This window comes from Apodemus sylvaticus, chromosome 14, assembly GCF_947179515.1.
Source record: "Apodemus sylvaticus chromosome 14, mApoSyl1.1, whole genome shotgun sequence".
NCBI classification, from domain to species: Eukaryota; Metazoa; Chordata; class Mammalia; order Rodentia; family Muridae; genus Apodemus; species Apodemus sylvaticus.
The window spans coordinates 18,238,918-18,258,022 of NC_067485.1; the positions used below are offsets into that span (position 1 = coordinate 18,238,918).

The 19,105-nt window shown below is 43.6% G+C and overlaps 1 protein-coding gene across 2 annotated transcripts in view; it reads left to right on the top strand.

Moving 5' to 3' along the window:
* The first annotated feature begins 3,616 nt into the window (after window positions 1-3,616).
* The window catches only part of Ptpdc1 (protein tyrosine phosphatase domain containing 1), a 47,437-nt gene continuing 31,948 nt past the window's right edge, over window positions 3,617-19,105 (top strand). For both annotated transcript variants that reach the window (XM_052156964.1, XM_052156965.1), the window contains exon 1: window positions 3,617-3,894. The gene's annotated coding sequence lies outside the window, so the exon portion shown is untranslated. The remainder of the gene's footprint in view (window positions 3,895-19,105) is intronic.

Below are 19,105 nucleotides of genomic sequence, written 5' to 3' on the forward strand. Positions count from 1 at the left end.
GAGCAAGAGAGGGGTTGATGCGTGTCCAGGTGCCTGTAGATCTGTGCCCCCTCCTTTGTCCCACTAGAGAATGCCACATAGCCAGGTTAAACTTCCTCTCCCCTTATAAGGTCAAGTCCAGCAGTGCCTGAAATTCCTCTTTATGCAAATGAGGCCTCCCCAGCATCCAGGCTCCAGCCAGTGGCGTACACTCACCCAGATAGCCCCCCCACCCCGTTCACCCCCTAAAGGTTTAAGTAGCCTTTGTTCCTGCCCATTAAAATGAGCCGTCTCACTGAAGCCTGTCTCTTGAGTCTGTTCTCATTGCATTCACCAGCTGCCTGAGGTCTCCATTCTGGCCTCCAGGAGTCAGGGGGTGGGTGTTGGTAAGGTGGTGGTAAACTTGCTGGTAGTTAAGATTGTGCTGCCTTGGTTCTCTTATGTGTCAGGCCCGTGGCAGGGGGCTAAACCATCACAGCCACCATGATGCTGCTGCACTCTTTGTTGATTACTGCATGGTCAACTCCTTGTCTATGGGATAGTTGGCGTGATACCCATTTTGGAAAAGGTAGAAACTTACTAGAAGTCTAGTCTAATAAAATTAGCTGCACTGGAGGCAAGATTATATGAAAGAGCAGCACTGCTTTTTCTGTTTTTCAGAGGTCTCTGGGGGAGCTGGTTGGCTTCCTGAACCTGGTTCAGAGCCCTGTCCTTCTAGCTCATCCCTGGAAGCTAGTCCTTCTACTTCTTATCCTTTGTATTCCATAGACCATTGTTTTAACCCTTACCTTCCTTTTAACTCCTCTGGTTGTGGCAGTTTGAATATGCTTGGTCCCCGGGAAGTGGCATTATTAGAAGGCGTGGCCTTATTGGAGGAGGTGTAGCCTTGTTAAAGTGTTTCACTGTGGAGGCAGGGCTTTGAGGTCTCATATCTATGCTCAAGTCTAGCCAACATTATCCACTCCCCTCCTCGCTGCCTGCTATCTTAAGATCAAGATGTAGATCTCTTGACTCCTCCAGTACTATGTCTGCCTTCATACTGCCATGCTTCCCGCCATGATGATAATGGGCTGAATCTTTGAAACTGTATGCCAGCACCAATTAAATGGTTTATGTATAAGAAGTGCCTCAGTCATGGCATCTCTTCATAGCAATAGAACCCAAACATAGAGAGAAGTTGGTAACAGGGACTAGGGTATTGTTGTGATAGGCCTGACCATGTTTTTGTTTGGAGGAATGTGGATTTGGGAGCTTTGGATTTGGAAAGCAATGGAATGCTTTATGTGGGACTTAATGGGGCCATCCTAGTAGGAATATGGAAGACATTGTTGCTGAGGGTGATTTGAACTGTGCAGGCCTGGCTCAAGAGGTTTCAGAGGAGGAGAGTTTTAACATGTTGCCTAGAGATCATTATTGTGATATTTTGATGAAGAATGTGGCTGCTTTTTGTCACTGTCTGAAGAGTGTGTCTGAAGGTATAGTGAAGAGATTTAGATTAATTGCATTGAGGAAGGAAATCTAAAAATAGCCTAGCATATAGACTCTGTCCTGTGGTTTACTCTTTTTGTTTTGTTTTTTTTTGTTTTGTTTGTATTTTTTGAGACAGGGTTTCTCTGTATAGCCCTGGCTGTCCTGGAACTCACTCTGTAGACCAGGCTGGCCTCGAACTCAGAAATCTGCCTGCCTCTGCCTCCCAAGTGCTGTGATTAAAGGCATGTGCCACCACCACCCGCTGTAGTTTACTCTTATGAAGAACATTTTGATCCAGTGTAGCAAGCTTAGAAAGGAAAAATACAAAATGTATGTTCAAGCATTAAAGAGGAACCAGGAAGTGGAATGGAGCTAAATCCAGTGTTCAAGGAAATAAATTGATTAAGGGAGCGGTGACCTTTAGGCTAAGGTCAGCTAAGCTTCCATCTTGTGAAAAGTATAATAAAAAGGGGACATTGTCACCTCTTTTAAATTTGCTGTGTTTGCAGCTGTAAAACCAGACCACTCATTTAGTATACCTAAAGGCCCTCTGCCATGCTAGATTGCACCATCTACATCTTTAATGTCACTTGTTACAATTACAAAGCTAGTAATGGTATGTACGAAATAGAAAATATATGCAAAGCATCTAGCACAGAGCATCACAGAATTTGCCTAGCAAAATGTCCTGTATTAGGAAGACATTTCCACTGAACTGTGTAAGATAACAGGACTCCTAGTAGAGTTTGAAAACATCGATTCAGCAGACACTGCTAGAAGCTTATCTGGATCCATTCCTCACTTTTTTGGTATGGGATTTCCTTAAGAAGAGAAATGTGCCCAGTGAAGACATTTCTCCGCTACACAAGGTCATGTTACTGAGTCTGAGTATGTAAAATCTATAATATGATTAAGATGTTGGGTAGGTTTATAGAAAGGTCTTTCTTTATTAAAATATTAAATTAGGACATGGTGACTGACACAAATTGAAGGGAAGCCTGATTTTTAAGGGTGACAAAGCAGAATGTTTGCATTCCTAGGAGAGCTAACTCTTTAATGAGAAGGCACGCCTGTGGGTTTAGGTCAGGATTCTGGAACCTGGGGTTTCTGTTACAAGAGGGCAGAGAGCAGTCAGCCACTATTAATGACAGGGGCCCTGTTTCCATCCAGGAGTTCTGCTCCTGGGTGATGTCTCCAGACCTGGAGTCACAAGAGGCTAAGATGTGGGGAAGACTTTGACAAAGAAAGTCTAAGAAATGCAGGAGAACAGAAGGAAGAGGCTCTGGTGTAATGGAAAACTGACCAAAGAAGAACCAAACACCACTCTGAGAGTTGGAGAAGTCGAATTTATTAGGCTAGCCTACCCCACTGTGGAGAGACTTAACGTTTCGCATAGTATTCATAGGTTTTCAGCTTTGGTCATTCAACTGCTACGGCACAGGTGTTTTTAAATTACTGCCTTAGCGTCCATTTGCAGATGGTCTGTTTCAGGACAACCGAAGGGAAATTTCTACTGCAGTTAAAGCCTGCTTACAGAAGAGAGTGGCAGCAACACGGATCGCTGCAGGCACAGTTGTTTCACCAGATACCTAATGACCCATTTCTTGTGATAGCACTTTCTCTCCATTATTTTCCCTCTACATAAATGCAACTTCCCCTATTCGTGCAACTCCAGAAATTTACATTTAAGACATACTTGCCATAGTGCAAGACAATATTGAATATATTAGACAATATTAAATATAATAGTCCAATTATATTAAGATGCACACTGAAGACATTCGATGAATAATATGGGCTTTTCTTCTTGTCCGGATGCTGGGACGGAACACGTGGTTCTGTGAGTGAAGCTCCAGAGCCGTCCTCGCTCCTCCTTACTCACCTGCGACTCTGCACGCGGCTGGTGGGGAGTCGGTGCCCCCATGCTGCAGGCTGGCAGCCGCGCCCTCACGGCCCGGAGGGACCTCCGGCTTTCCGCGCACTCGCCGTAGGCTCAGCGCGCGACCACACAGCCTAGATAGGCCTCCCAGCGGCTCCCGAAGCTTCGAAAACCCTTAGTAGCTGTGCGCAGCGTCACGGACCACCTCGAGTCTCCATTGGCTGGTGCGTGGCACGTGCACCGATCGCCCCCGGCTATTGGCTGGAAGGTCGGGCGCGCGCAAGGCTCCCGGCGGTGACGCGGCGTCATCGGCTGCCGGGCTGTGGAGTGGCCCGTGCGCGCGCCCGAGGGAGACGTTGTGTGGCGCGCCCGGCGGGGAGTCCCCCTGCTCCGGGGCGCGGCGGGGAGGCCCGGCCCGGCAGCCGATAGCGGGCCAGCGGGCCGCGGAACCCGAGCAGCGCCTTGGGCCGGCCGGTCCTCTCCGCCCGCGCCTCCCGGCCCTAGACGTGCGAGTCCGACCCGTCGGCTCCAGGGCTCCGAAGCCGGAGAGCGAAGCGCGCCAAGAGGTTCGGAGTCCGCAGCCAGTTAGGCGCCCGCCCAGCGGTCCCCAGACAGTTGTACTTACGCGGCGGGTTATCCAGGGAGGCGATTTTATAGGCGCATCCCTAGAGGCGGGGCGGGGGACCAGGGACGCCGGGCACCCCTCCGTCCTGCTCGAGTGGTGCGACGCTCCGATTTCTAGTGAGCAGTTGGATGCTTGCTTGGGGTGTTTTGAGTCGAAATCTCTTGATTAGAAATATTGGCAACTAGTTTTTCATTACAAATAAACCAGACAGGACAGTCACAAGCTGGTGGCAGACTACCACTTTGTGATCCCTAATTCAGACCTAATTCTGCCAGTAACTGAGTTCACTCGACCTTGACCAAGTCACTTTTTCTGACATGCATTCTCAATGTTGATGATGATGATGTCCTGTGTGTGTGTGTGTCCTTATTATATAATACAGGGTTTGTGGCCTTTCAGAGGATCATAACATAGATACACACTGTACCTGTGGTGTTAAATTTTAATGGGAAGGAAAATCTAGTAAACAAAGAAAGGCCCAGGGTAGAGAGGGAGAAAGCATTGAGAATCAGTGCTCTAGGGAAATAGCTGATCAGATATTTCAGCAAGAGTTGTCTGTGCCAAAAACTGAACACAAGCTATCTCATTGCGAGCTGAAAGAACCTTTCAACCCCCCCCCCCCAATATTATCCTGGCGGGTACTATTAAGTTGTGTGAACCTGTATACATCCATTTCCACCTCACACTTCCACCTCACCGCCAACCCCCACCCCCTGCACACAGCACAATTGTATTTGATTTTTAACAACAAAGTGTCGTTTCAGGTTGTTGTTTTGTTTTTGTTTATCCCTCGGAGAGAAGGAAGGCTTGGGTGATTTGCTACAACCAGGGGTGTTAACAGAAGGAAATAGGATGTAAACACAAATGTATGGTCCCCAAACTACTCACCCATCACCATGTGGTTTCTGGATTTCCTGTTCGGTTGTAGCGAAATTTCCCTGTAGCCAGGAATTCCACCTGTGGCTTTTTTAAAAAAGTGGATACCCAGGACTTGGAGAAAAACGGGGACCACCCTGAAATTTGCCTAAAACCTCACAGATGGTTCCCATTTGGTAGTTCATAGTCTATCTTAGCAATAACTAATTCCTAAGCGGACTCTGGTGCTTTCATAGCATTGTGTCTGGAGACTCCAACTCCCCATCTCAAGCAGTGCTCCAGGTCCTTTCCAGGGAGCATGGCTTTCATCAGAAGAAAATCCTTTGTTGGCAGAATCCAAGCGAACTGAGAGAGCACTATTGACTAGCTCTCTCTCTTTCTATAGGATCTTCCTTGAGCACTACTGAATATGGTTTGTTTGTTTTTTTAAAAAAAAGTCAATGTAAATGTTAAACCATAAAAGTAAGAACCACAATTTACCTGTGGTATCACCAGTTTAACAAAATGATGTTTGTGGTCTTTATTTTGCTGTATCATTATTAGTGATGCCCCTGGTCTCCCATAAGTTTAGAACATTCTCACAGGCAGAATTCTAAATCTGGGGCAGAAAAACCTAAAATTTATTCTGAGGATAAATTTCAAATCACTGTTCTCTTAAAAGCATGTTTCAACCTTTTGTTTTTCAAACCACAACCTGCTCCCAAGTCCAAAGGTTTTTTTTTTCCCCAAGAAGAAGTATGGGAGTATGAAAATACATCCATTGAAATCTTTTCTAAGAATCATCTTTGTTAGTGACTATGTCTGTCATTTCTCATATTACCTCAACGTCAATCAACATATGAATGTTTATGTTTCCTGTTCTTAAAATGATTTAAGTAAAAACCTAACCGGCTCTTTGTTGGCGTTAACTACATGTGTGATGCATTGACTATATTAGTGATAAAGATAGTATTTCACTTTTCTGTTTCCCATAGAGGTAACATGAGATAAAGAAAATGAGTTTGGATTTAAGAAAGACTAGAGCTCTAATTGTGACACTTTCTAGTTATGACCTTGGAGCAGTGACTTTTCTTTCTTGTTTTTAACATCTTTAGATGGGACCAGTGTCTTCAGAGCTGTGGCATTCATATAAAACAGCACATTATAGCCCTGGTAGAGTGCTAAACTAAATTATCTTTTTGTTAACACTATTTCTTTCATTCTCTAGGGCATATTTATAATTCTAATCCCTCTGAAATACTTAAGATTTTTTATTTACAAAAGATACATTTATAGAGGATTTACTATATGTGAGATACTAAAAATTCCTTTAAAAATAATGGGTCATTTTTTAAAAGATTCTGAGAAAACTAAAGGCAAAATGACTATCTAGAGCTTTGTGTTTTGCTTCCCATATCTTTAGTGTCTCTGTAAATATTTATGAACACTTATGTTTCAGGCCTTTAATATTCCTGATATGAAGAGGATCTTATAAAAATTAGTATATGAAGAGAACACTAAGTAAAGCAATGCATTTATAGATTTATAAGTAAAGCAATGCATTTATAGATTTTGATAAATCTAACTAACATCAAGTAGTATGTTATAAAAGTCGTAAACAGGTAGGTCTCAATAAAAATATATTGTCAGAGAATAGAGGATTGAAGGAAAATAAGTAAGAGTACAGTTAAGGAGTTCCCAGGTCCAAAATGTTTTAGAAGAGACATCATTTTAAAATTCTTCCACGAAATACCAATATTTTTCAGCTTAACCTCTATCACACACACAGACACTTGCACATACACATATGCACACACACAAACACACCTTCTCTTAGATTTCATTTTTTAAACACTAATGACTGCAGGTCCCTTGTTTGGCTGATGTTGCCTTTGTTGGTGTATTCTCTGTAGTACTGGGGATGGAGCCCAGGACCTTGCACACACTGGGGAAGTGCTCTACAGCATGCTACTATCTCTGTTCTTCTGAGGCTTTGTTCTATAACTTATTGTAAATTGACAATTTATAATTTTATATATTGCTATATAAAATGATGTTATGATTTGTGACTGTGGGGTGAAATAAATTAGCATCTACTGCTTCATATTTTGTGGTGAGAATATCTGAAATTTGGCAATTTGGAAACATACAACACCATAGTATTGGGTGTATTCATAGTGCTGTACGATTGAGGGGAGCACCCCGATTCCTCCGGCTTGCTGTTTTCTAGCCTTCCTTCTGACAGTCATCTCTCCACTCTCCAGTCTTCCCCGCAACCTCACTGACTGTTGCTCTGCCCTCTTCTGTCCTATTTTCTCTTCAGTTCTTTTTCTTAGCATTGTGTTTTCCACTTCCAGCCATTGTGTTGAAACTAATAGGATTTCTTTCTTTTAAAGTCAGAGCAGCAGTTTTCTCTTGTGCATATATGTGTATGTGTGTATACATATATACATATGTACATGTGTGTGCATATGTACACTTTGAATAGTGTAGAGTGAGCATCGGACAACACATTACTCTTTGACAAACTGATTTCAGACCTTGCATAAACACTCAGACATGGTGTGTTTGTTTGTGTCTTGAGGAACTGCCATACTTTCCTCTGTAATGTTTAGAACAATGCATGTGTCTCCTGAGGGTTCACAAGTGTCCTCTTCTCCATAATTACTGCACTTTCTTTGGCACACCATAATGTAAGTCTAGGACAAAAAATTCTAGCCACACAATTCCAGGGCTTACAATTGTATATTTTCCATTTAAGTCTTTCACGTGTTTTGAGTTGATTTTTTTTTTTTTTTGAGATAGGGGTCTCACTATATAGCTCTGGCTGTCCTAGAACTCATTATGTAGACCAGGCTAGCCCTGAACTCACAGAAATCTCCCTGTCTCTGCCTCCTAAGTTTTGGGATTAAAGGAATGTACCACCATGCCCAGCTTTGAGTTAATTTTTGTAAGTGGTGTCATTTTCTTTTCCTTTCTTCCTTCTTTTTCACCCTTCCTCCATACTTGCATATGGGTATTCAGTGTTTCCCAAAACCTTGATTAAAAAGACTATCTTTTTTGCATTGTGTATTCTTGGTGCCTTTGTTAAGTGCCAGTGGGCACACAAGTACATGTTTATTTAGATTACTCTTTAACCATTCTTTAGAACTTAACAGTTGAACTCTTAGGCCATCACAATTTTACATTTTCCTTGTGTTGTTTTCCATTAATGTATATTATATGATACAGTGGATTTTATTATGACACTTAGATATAATACATATCTGCATATTATATGTATATATATACATATATATATGTATATCTGATACACTTTGATCATATTCACCTTGCCTGTTTCCTTTCTTACCCACTCTCCCTACTTGCACGTCTCTAATAGACCATTTATTTATTTGTTTGTTTGTTTCGAGATAGGGTTTCTCTGTATAGCCCTAGCTGTCCTGGAACTCACTCTATAGACCAGGCTGGCCTCGAACTCAGAAATCTGCCTGCCTCTGCCTCCCAAGTGCTGGGATTAAAGGCGTGTGCCACCACCACCTGGCTAGACCCTTTATTTTTATGGCCTTTCCAGACCCCACCCCTAGATGCTCTTGTGTGAGAGAAGGTAAGCAACTCTGCTCTCCATGGCTTGTTTTGTTTAGGATGCTGATCTCCAGTTCTGTCTATTTCCTGCAAACATCAGTTTCTTTCCCCATTCCTTTATTGCTTTATTTATAGCAGTAAACCTGTATACACAGGTATTTCTGTGCTAAGCGGACTTTGATATATCCAGAAATGGTTGGTATAGCTGGTTCATACTGATTTCCATGATGGGTGGCTTATATTTCCATCAAGAATAGAAGCTTGAAAGGCCTCTTTCCCTCCTTGTATTCTCATTAACATTCATTGTTTTTTTTTTCTTGATGACAGCTGTTATGACTGAGGTGAAATAGTATCTCAAAAATAATGGGGGGGGTAGTTATTTAGTTAACGGCTTTTTGAGTGGCAGATCTACATGGCCTGGATCTGGCTGAGAGAAAATACTTCATTTATTTTGGATATTTCTCTCTGAGTGTGGATATGAATGAGTCTCTAGACTAGACTTCCTGTTTGAATGCTGTCATTTTTATATAGCAAAGGTAGCTGGCCACCGTAGGTGAAGGCAGGTTAAGAGAGAACTCACAAATAATCACAGGAAGGAAACAATGTCATTTTTAAATGTCTGAGTTATTTCTATTAATTATATTTCAAGTAACATTGTTAAATACACACCTGTTCCATTTTGTGGTTAGGATTTTATCCTCTTTAACCAGCTTGCCTCCCCTATATATGAATTCAGAACATTTCTTTCATCAAACATTTTGGAATACTTACTGTGCACCAGGTATAATGGTTGAAGTGTAACTACTACAGGATTCTATAGCAAGTTCCTGCATATTTAAGAAGGACCCTGCTGTTACCTACTTATGGAAACATTTTGCTTTTACATTCACAGCTTTGCCAAGTCAGACTTTGATAGTTCTTATTTATTATTTGTTTTTAATACCTCGTTCTAGAGATTTTACATTCTCTCCATTGCTTTGAGTCTTCTGTCTTAAGGATTAATTGCCTGCTTTTTAAAATTCATGTCATGGCTCTGCTTTTATTTTATTTTGTTCCCAATATTGCTTCCCAAGAAGTATGACGTCTAATACAATCATGTTTTATAAATAAAATGTTTTGCTTCAAAGATATACTATATAATCAAATTTAGAAAATCTGTAATCAGAAAAGAACATAAGAATCTATAATCCATTCTTAATTTCTGTTGTGTACTCTTGCAGTCTTTCATCTGTGTGTTTTACGTAGAGTGGAAGTATACTCTGTATTGTGTATGTGTGTGTGTGTGTATGTGTGTGTGTGTGTTGTTATTGTGGAGTGTGTAGAAGTGTGGGTACATGCAAGTCATGGTACATGTGTTATGTTGGAGAACTACTTTTTGGAGTTGTTTCTCTCCTTCCACAGTGGGATCCAGGGACGGGACTTAAGTCAGCGGGCTGAGCGGACAACCACTTGTATACCACTGAGCCGTCTCGCCAGCCTGTGCATTATATTTTGTGACATAATTTTTAATTTGATGACCCATGGCAAATAAGCAAGCTCTTTACTCACATGACTCCAGTTGTGTTTAGACAGCTGTTTAGTAACTGGAAGACTCCCGTTACTAAATTACTGTACGGGACAAATTCAGAACTGCTGACCCAGGAATAAAACACCCTTCCCTTTGTCTTTCTTTAGCGCCTGCCCCATTTTTACTTTCCTATTCCCGAGACAGGGGTTCTGCTGGTGGCACCCCGAAGGGAGATTTAATCAGAGACATAATCAACACTGTACTTTTCTTCTAATGTTTTCCAGATGTAGTTGGCTCTGCTAGAAACTCTTGAATCTGGAAGCATCCTGTTTAAAGGTGTTCCTATAGCTCAAGCTAGTGGAAGAGGTTGGCTTTATAGGCAGAGAAAGGAGAAAAGCCAGATTGGTCATTGGAGGTAACTATGGGTGACTTGCAGGCTTAGAATGGGATTTTGTGTATCATTCCATTTCAGGCAAACTGAATTCTTTCTGATTGGCTTCTATTAACCTTCTTCTGTTTGGAAGACTGGTTCCTTTTGAATTCTATTTGACAACCTGACCTCTAGTGTAAGTGAGCACTTGGGCTAGGCCTGGCCTATTGGGCCTAGTACAAAAGCACCGTCTAAAGCACTGACCGCTGGCGGGTTTTAATCTCCACCTTCCACCCATTATCTGCCTTGTGTATGTATATGCTAAGTGTATCGACCTTTTCTCCACTCACACTTCCAGGCTAGAAACCAAATGCAGGGCCTGGCGCCTATTAGACAAGTACTGTATCAGTGTCATTAAATATTTTTAACCTGTTGTAAGAATGGGTGGTGTTTTGGTTATTTACAGATATATCTGGGCCACATGAGTTTATGAAGAAAGGAGACTAAACTACCTTTCAAAAACTAGTTCAATCATCTTACTAAAATAATAAAACATAGAGTATGTAGAGTTAAATGTAGAAACATAAGTGGGGAAAGCTTCTCTCTCACTTCCTTTTTCTCTCTCTCTCTGTCTTTCTTTCTCCTCCTCTTCTCCCCCTTCCTTCTTCCTTCTTCCTTCTTCTCCAGGGTTGTTTGTTGAGCACAATTGTTAAGCACAGGGTAGCATCAGACTGCCCCATTTCCCATAGTAATCAACAGACTTGGCCACAAGCTACAAGTTGTTGCTTCCATCTGTGTGAATTATTAACTTAAATTTAAAAGGAGTATTTGCTTTTTCAAACATTAACTTTGTATCAAAGTTGTGACTTAAGAAATACATAAGTTAGCCGGGCGGTGGTGGTGCATGCCTGTAATCCCAGCACTCTGGGAGGCAGAGGCAGGCAGATTCTGAGTTCAAGGCCAGACTGGTCTGCAGAGTGAGTTCCAGGATAGCCAGGGCTATACAGAGAAACCCTGTCTCGGGGAAAAAAAATCCAAAAGAAAAAAAAAAAGAAATACATAAGTTAAATGAGCAGGTGAAAAACTCAATCTTAAAGGCTGCCCTGTTAGCTTTGAACTTTGTCTGAAATGTTTAAGCATTTCATTACTCACCCATCTGGAGAGTAAAGGTAGGTGGAGCTTGCCTGATTCTATACAAGTCATCTCCATACTGCCTTTGGCATATGTGGGTCCAGCCTCAGGCCGGGTGCCATGACTGAGGAGGTAGCACAGACCAGGTCAAGCCCTGCTGCCAAAGTAAATCAAGAAAAATGGCCCTTCCTGGCATTTCCTAGCTTTGTGGCTCCCAGAAGGCGCTTTCTGCTTGCTGTGGCCGCATTTGAGGTCTCTTCACCAGAGTCTCTCACTCTGTCCTGTAGACTGCCTACTGCTCAACTCCAGGCCCTTATTCAGGATCCTCTGTGTCCAAAGAAGGAGGCTGGCCCATAGTCTCAGGCTAGGGTGGAGGGAAGGAAGGTCGGCTCAGGCCTCTGGCTCAGCTGCTGCCCCTCAGGCCTGGGGCTTAGAACATAGGAGAAGCCAGAGGTGTTTGGGTGTGGTCTCACTGGACAAAGGCAGGCAGAGGACACGTGAGAACTGTGGCAGGCTGCTGCACAGCAAGGCCCTTTCCTATGCACATTTATGTTTACCTGCCATATATAGAACTTTATGTTTGACTTCCTTTGAATTCTAGATATTTTTGTAGAAGTATACCTTGAGTTTTCATATTTTACTGTGTTGCTAGAATGACATGCCATAGTGAATGCGTCTTCCCAGCTCCCCTTCCATGAGGTCTCTACCTGCCGATTGTCCTAAGTGGACAATCCATCACCAGCGTTGTCCTGGCTCTTTGAGTCAGCAGCGTCCTTGACCAAGCTTACTTCGCGATGTCCTACTGAACACTATCAATCGGCTGCTGTGTCTTTCTTCCCAGTAGCTGAGCTAGTTTCAGTCATGAAAATCTGTGTACCTAATTTGTAAAGGTCCTACCGTGCCTCCATCCTATCCTGCCTGATTGTGTGAGGCACTGTACCTAATAGCTGACTTGGTTCAGTGTTTGCTTCCCTTTGAGCAGAAGCTTTTTAAACAAAGATGATAAGGACCACCCCCAGGGGAGGGCTCTTCTCTCTGCGATATGCTTGTTCTGACTCACTTGGGGAAAGCCTTCTCATTTATACCCTTCTCTAGGATGACATGGTTCAAAATATGGAAAGCAGGTGCTACTGATAACTTGTAAATTTTTTGAAGGGCGAATGCCCATAATGATTTAAACTTGATATAAATGTATGGCACAATAATTGTACTCCTACCCTGCCTACACCTCCCATTTGTTTTCTGAGTTACTATTACTTATCAGTGTAGAGTTCTTGACAGACAAATCTACTTCTCAAATAAGTGAACACAGAAACCAAGTTGCACTATTTTTTCCTATATTAAAATTTAGACTTTTAAATGATTGTTTTTAGAAAATTAACTTGTCTAAGTGATCTCAAATTATAGAATAACAGTACTCTCTCTTATTGTATAAATTAAGATGAGGGCCTTAGGAGGTGGCTTCGTGGGTAAAGCTTGCTGTGCAAGCATGAGGATCTGAGTTTGGATCCCAGGTAAAGTGGGTGAGGTGACATGACTTCAGTAACCTCGCTGCTCCTGCAGCAGGATGGGAGCTGGAGACAAGAAACCATGGTGGCTCACAGATTGGCTCATCTGGCCTAGCTGGCGGTAAACAAAAGACTCTGTCAGACAGGGTGGGAGGCAAGGAACTATACCTGAGTATCTCTTCTGACCTCCACTCATATACTCAGGTATATGTGTGTCTGTGCATTCATGCATTAAAAGTGACATATTACCTTAAAGTCTGTGTTAGACATGTGATAAAGATCCTAGAGTACGATGCAGCTTATTATAGACTAGTCTTCCTTCTTGAATGCTCTTGAGGTCCTATCAGATCTGATCTCCCTTGCTTACAACAGTCCTCAGAGTATCTGCACTTGTTAATTCCAGGGTACACTCTTCTGTCCCTTTTACTAAGCACGTGCTTTCTAAAGGACAAAGACTGTTTTACTCATCCCTGCATGGCATGGGTCTTGTGGTGCCTGTCAAGGGCCCAAGTCTTTCTCAGATTGAATTGGCTCATGTGCACCCGTCATGTGGTCTCTCTCTCTCTCTCTCTCTCTCTCTCTCTCAACATGTACAAGTGTGTCTGCCTCCCCTTTAACCTTTATTTCTGTATGTGCCTTTCTCCTGCTTTGGAAAACTATGATTTTATAGTATCAAAAGTTGATAAAATGTAAAACAAATGGCTTGATTTATAGCTGTGCATGTGAGGAGATGTGGCTGCTGACCAGTGCCTGCTCTGTGCTGCTCTGCTCGCTCTGCTCTGCTCCATTCTGCTCTGCTCTGCTCTGTTCACTCTGCTCTGCTCTGCTCGCTCTGCTCTGCTCTGCTCTGCTCTGCTTCCTCTGCTCTGTTCTGCTCTGCTCGCTCTGCTCTGCTCTGTTCTGCTCTGCTCTGCTCTGTTCTGATCTACTCTGTTCTGCTCTGCTTGCTCTGCTCTGCTTGCTCTGCTCTGCTCTGCTTGCTCGCTCTGCTCGCTCTGCTCTGCTCTGTTCTGCTCTGCTATGTTCTGCTCTGCTCTGTTCTGCTCTACTCTGTTCTGCTCTGCTCGCTCTGCTCTGCTTGCTCGCTCTGTTTGCTTGCTCTGCTCGCTCTGCTCTGCTCTGCTCGCTCTGCTTTGCTCTGTTCTGCTTTGCTCTGCTCTGTTCTGCTCTGCTCTGTTCTCCTCTGCTCGTTCTGTTCTGCTCTGCTCTGCTCACTCTGCTCTGCTCGCTCTGCTCTGCTCGCTCTGCTTTGCTCTGTTCTGCTCTGTTCTGCTCTGCTCTGCTCTGTTCTGCTCTACTCTGTTCTGCTCTGCTCGCTCTGCTCTGCTCTGCTTGCTCGCTCTGCTCGCTCTGCTCTGCTCTGCTCACTCTGTTCTGCTCTGCTCTGCTTGCTCTGCTTTGCTCTGTTCTGCTCTGTTCTGCTTTGCTCTGCTCTGTTCTGCTTTGCTCTGCTCTGTTCTGCTCTGCTCGCTCTGTTCTGCTCTGCTCTGCTCGCTCTGCTTTGCTCTGTTCTGCTCTTCTCTGCTTTGCTCTGCTCTGTTCTGCTCTGTTCTGCTCTTCTCTGCTCTGTTCTGCGCTGCTCTGCTCGCTCTGCTCACTCTGCTCTGCTCTGTTCTGCTCTTCTCTGCTCTGCTCTCTCTGCTCTGCTCTGTTCACTCTGCTCTGCTCGCTCTGCTCACTCTGCTCTGCTCTGTTCTGCTCTGCTCTGTTCTGCTCTGCTCGCTCTGCTCTGCTCGCTCTGTTCTGCTCTGCTCTGCTCTGCTCTGTTCTGCTCTGCTCTGCTCACTCTGCTCTGCTTTGCTCTGCTCTGTTCTGCTCTGCTCGCTCTGTTTTGCTCTGCTCTGCTCACTCTGCTTTGCTCTGCTCTGTTCTGCTCTGCTCGCTCTGTTTTGCTCTGCTCTGCTCACTCTGCTCTGCTCTGCTCACTCTGCTCGCTCTGCTCTGCTTGCTCTGCTCTGCTCGCTCTGTTCTGCTCTGCTCTGCTCTGCTCTGCTCTGTTCTGCTCTGCTCTGCTCACTCTGCTCTGCTTGCTCTGCTCGCTCTGCTCTGCTCTGCTCGCTCTGTTCTGCTCTGCTCTGCTTTGCTCGCTCTGTTCTGCTCTGCTTTGCTTTGCTCTGTTCTGCTCTGCTCGCTCTGCTCTGCTCGCTCTGCTCTGTTCTGTTCTGCTCTGCTCTGCTCACTCTGTTCTGCTCTGCTCTGCTCACTCTGTTCTGCTCTGCTCTGCTCGCTCTGCTCTGCTCTGCTCGCTCTGTTCTGCTCTGCTCGCTCTGCTCTGTTCTGTCTGCTCTGCTCTGCTCACTCTGTTCTGCTCTGTTCTGCTCTGCTCGCTCTGTTCTGCTCTGCTCTGCTCGCTCTGCTCTGTTCTGCTCGCTCTGCTCTACTCTGCTCTGTTCTGCTCTGCTCTTCTCTGTTCTGCTCTCTTGCTCGCTCTGCTCCAGCTTTGCCATCAAGCATGCTTTCATTTGGCTCCCATTTCTTTGACATTCTTGTCAGCTAGAGTTTTGAGTTCTTACCTGATTTGTAGCACTACAAGATAATCTAGGCTCATCTTGAATATTCCCTGCTCTAGCCCTAAAAAGAGTTGGTTCTACAAGGTTCCTGTGTCCCTTCGCTGGAGAATGGTATTAGAAACTAGACTTGTTCTGATATGCTCATAGAGTTACCTGCTCTGATCACAGGTAACTCTCTGTGATCAGAGTTATAATATATATTCATACACACACACACACACACGCACACACACACACACACGCCTCTACTGCAGTGATCTCTTACTTGTGGTTTTGTTTTACATGGCTTTGGTTAGCTAGTTAACCATGGTTTGAAAGTATGAAGTAGAAAAATTCCAGAATTAAAAAAAATGTAAATTCTACACTGCATGCCATTCTGAGCACCATGGTGCAATCTTTCACTCTACTCTTTCCTGCCCTGGCCATGAGTCATCCCTTTGTCCATGAATGCATGCTGTGAGTGCCGCCTCCTCATTAGTCACTCACTCATAGGCCGCCACAGGGCTCTGCTCAATTATACAGCAGTACATGTGTACCTTTGTGCGGCAGGCTAATGGCTGCGTCACAGTGCCTGTGTCCTTCACCTCACTTCATCTCCTCATGCAGGCGTTGTATTGTCTAACAAAGTAGCTAGAATGTAATAAGATCTTTTACATAACGATTAGCAGTTACATAACTATTAGCAGTATATTGTTTCCATTGTCCCATTTTATTAGTTATTATTAATCTGTTATTTGCCTATTTTATAAATTATTCTATAGTAAGTGTAAATGCATTAAAAAGAGTGTAGGACACCTGTGGTCAGTACTGTGCATGGTTTCAGGTATTTACTGACATGTCCTTGCAAGTAAGGGAGAGCACTCTATTAGCTTAGCAGGACACACCAGAAGAGGGCATCAGATCCATTAGATGGTTGTGAGCCACCAGGTGGTTGCTGGGAATTGAACTCAGGACCTCTGGAAGAGCAATCAGTATTCTTAATTGCTGAGCCATCTCTTCAGCCCTGACATTTTTTTTTTTTTTAAAGAGAAGTTCTTGTTGTATTGAACTTGCAGTCTTCCTGCCTCTGCCTCCTGAGTGTTGCATTGTAGACATATGATATACCCAGTCTATACTACTATTTACTCAAGTTTTTTTTTACTTAAAAATATTCTCATTGTTACCAGGTTACTTTTTACAACAACGTTAACAGTGTTTTCAGTTAACTTGTTTGTGTAAGTTGTCTGAGTTGGATGCCTAACCTTTATCACTATGTAATTTGCAGATATTTTTTCATAGTGTTTCCTCTTCTCATTCCCTTAATGTCTGACAGAATGAAAGTTTGAACATTTATTTATTTATTTTTTGTTCTGTCTCCTGAGAGGCTCTGCCAGAGCCTGACAAATACAGAGGTGGGTGCTCTCAGCCAACCATTGGACTGAACACAGGGTTCCCAATGGAGGAGTTAGAGAAAGGACTGAAGGAGCTGAAGGGGTTTGCAACCCCATAGGAAGAACACCAATATCAACCAACCAGACCCCCCAGAGCTCCCAGGGACCTAATCACCAACCAAGAAGTACACATGGAGGGACCCATGGCTCCAACTGCATATGTAGCAGAGGATGGCCTTGTCGGGCATCAGTGGGAGAAGAGGCCTTTGGTCCTGTGAAGACTCCATGCCCCAATGTAGGGGAATATGAGGGCACGGAGGCAGGAGTGGGTGGGTTGGTAGGGGAACACCCTCATAGAAGCAGGGGGAGGGGGTGATATAAAGGGTTACTGGAGAGGGGAACTGGGAAAGGGGATAACATTTGAAATGTAAGTTTAAAAAATCCAATAAAAAGGAAAAAAACCAAAAAACAAAAAAAATTATTTTCTCATACAATATATCTCGTGATTACAGTTTCCCATGACTCTGCTCCTCCCAGTTCCTCCCTACCTCCCCTGCCCTCTGGATCCACTCCCTTTCTGTCTCTCATTAGAAAGGAACAAGCTTCTAAGAGATAGCAGACATAGCAAAATAATAATGATATAAGAACAACAACAATAATAATATAAAACAAAGCCATCACATATAAGTTGGATAAGGCAAACCAACAGAAGGAAAAGAGCCCCAAGAGCAGGCGTAAGAATCAGAGACCCACTTGTTCAGACACTCAGGAGTCCCACAAAAACGCGAAGCTGAGCTATAACATATACACAGAGGACCTGCTGTAGAGCCGTGCACTCTCCGTGCTTGCGGCTGCAGTCTCTGTGAGTTCATATGAGCCTTGCTCAGTTGATTCACAGGGCCTTGCTCTCCAGTGTCCTCCATCCCCTCTGGCTTTTAAATCTACCTCCTCTTCCTCAGGGATTCCTGAGCTCTGAGGGGAGGGATTTGATGGAGACAGCCCATTTAGAGCTGTTTGTGTTCCAAGGCCTCTCTCTTTCTGCACATTGTCTGGCTGTGGGTCTCTGTATTTCCTCCCATCTGCTGCAGGAGGGAGCTTCTCTGGTGACAGCTGAATAAGGTACCAGTCTATGAGTATAGCAGAATTTCATTAGAGTCATTTTGTTGTTAATGGTTTTTTGTTTTGTTTTGTTTTGTTTTCTTTTGTTTGTTTTTTAAGGCCAGTAGTATTTGATTTTACCCTAGGTCTCTGGGCTGTCTAGCTTGAAACTTTCATATGTTTAAGTTCAACTTTAAATTTTTAGGTTTTATATTTTAAAATTTAACCCAGTTCTGTATATTTCTGATGCCATATTTTCCTTATGATATTCAATTTGTTGCATATGGACCTGGAATTGTCTAGTGTCATTTATTATAAAACATTTTTTCCCAGCCTTATATCTGTGTACCTTTGTCAAAAATTAATTGGTTTGGGGGCCCAAGAGACGACTCAGTAGGTAATGGCACTTGCTACAAAAGCTCAACAGCCTGAGATCCGTCCCCCAAGCCCACATACAAGTGAAGAGAGCAAGCCAACCCCATAAACCACAGAGCTCACCTCCCTCCTTCCACACCCACATCATGCATGTACACTTATGCACACATACATAATAAAATTAGAAATTTTAAAAGTACTTTAAGGTGCTGGAGAAATGGTTAAGAACAGACACTACTTTTGCAGAGGACCCTAATTTAAGTCTCAGCACCTACATCAGGTGGCTCACATCTGTCTGGAACTCTAGTTCTAGAGGACCTCTTTTGAACTCCGCAGGCATCCTGCTTACTAGTGTGTAGATACAAAACACACATACTCTCTCTCCTTCTCTCTCTTCCTCTCCCTCTCTCTTTCTGTTTCTTCTCCTCTCCCTCTCTCTCCTTCTCCCTCTCTGTATTTATAAAATTGATTTTTTAGTTGGTTAACTGTATTTTTTTTACTCCGTTCCAGTCTGCTTTGTTACATTGACTGATGTAACAAAACTCTTTACTTGCCCCTCCCTACTCCTTGCTGTAGCTTTACAATAAGTCTTGAGACTGGTGATGAGTTCCCCAACTTTGTTCTTCTTTTTCAACAACTACTGAGTTAGCTAGTGAGAATCATGCTGGTTTCTCTGTCTCTCTCTCTGTCTCTCTCTTTGTCTTTCTCTGTCTCTGTTTCTCTCTCTCTGTGTGTGTGTGTGTGTGTGTGTGTGTGCGTGTGCGTGTGCATGTGCGTGCGTGCGTGCGTGTGTGTGTGTGTGTGTGTGTGTGTGTGTGTGTGTGTGTGTGTGTAAACCCAGGT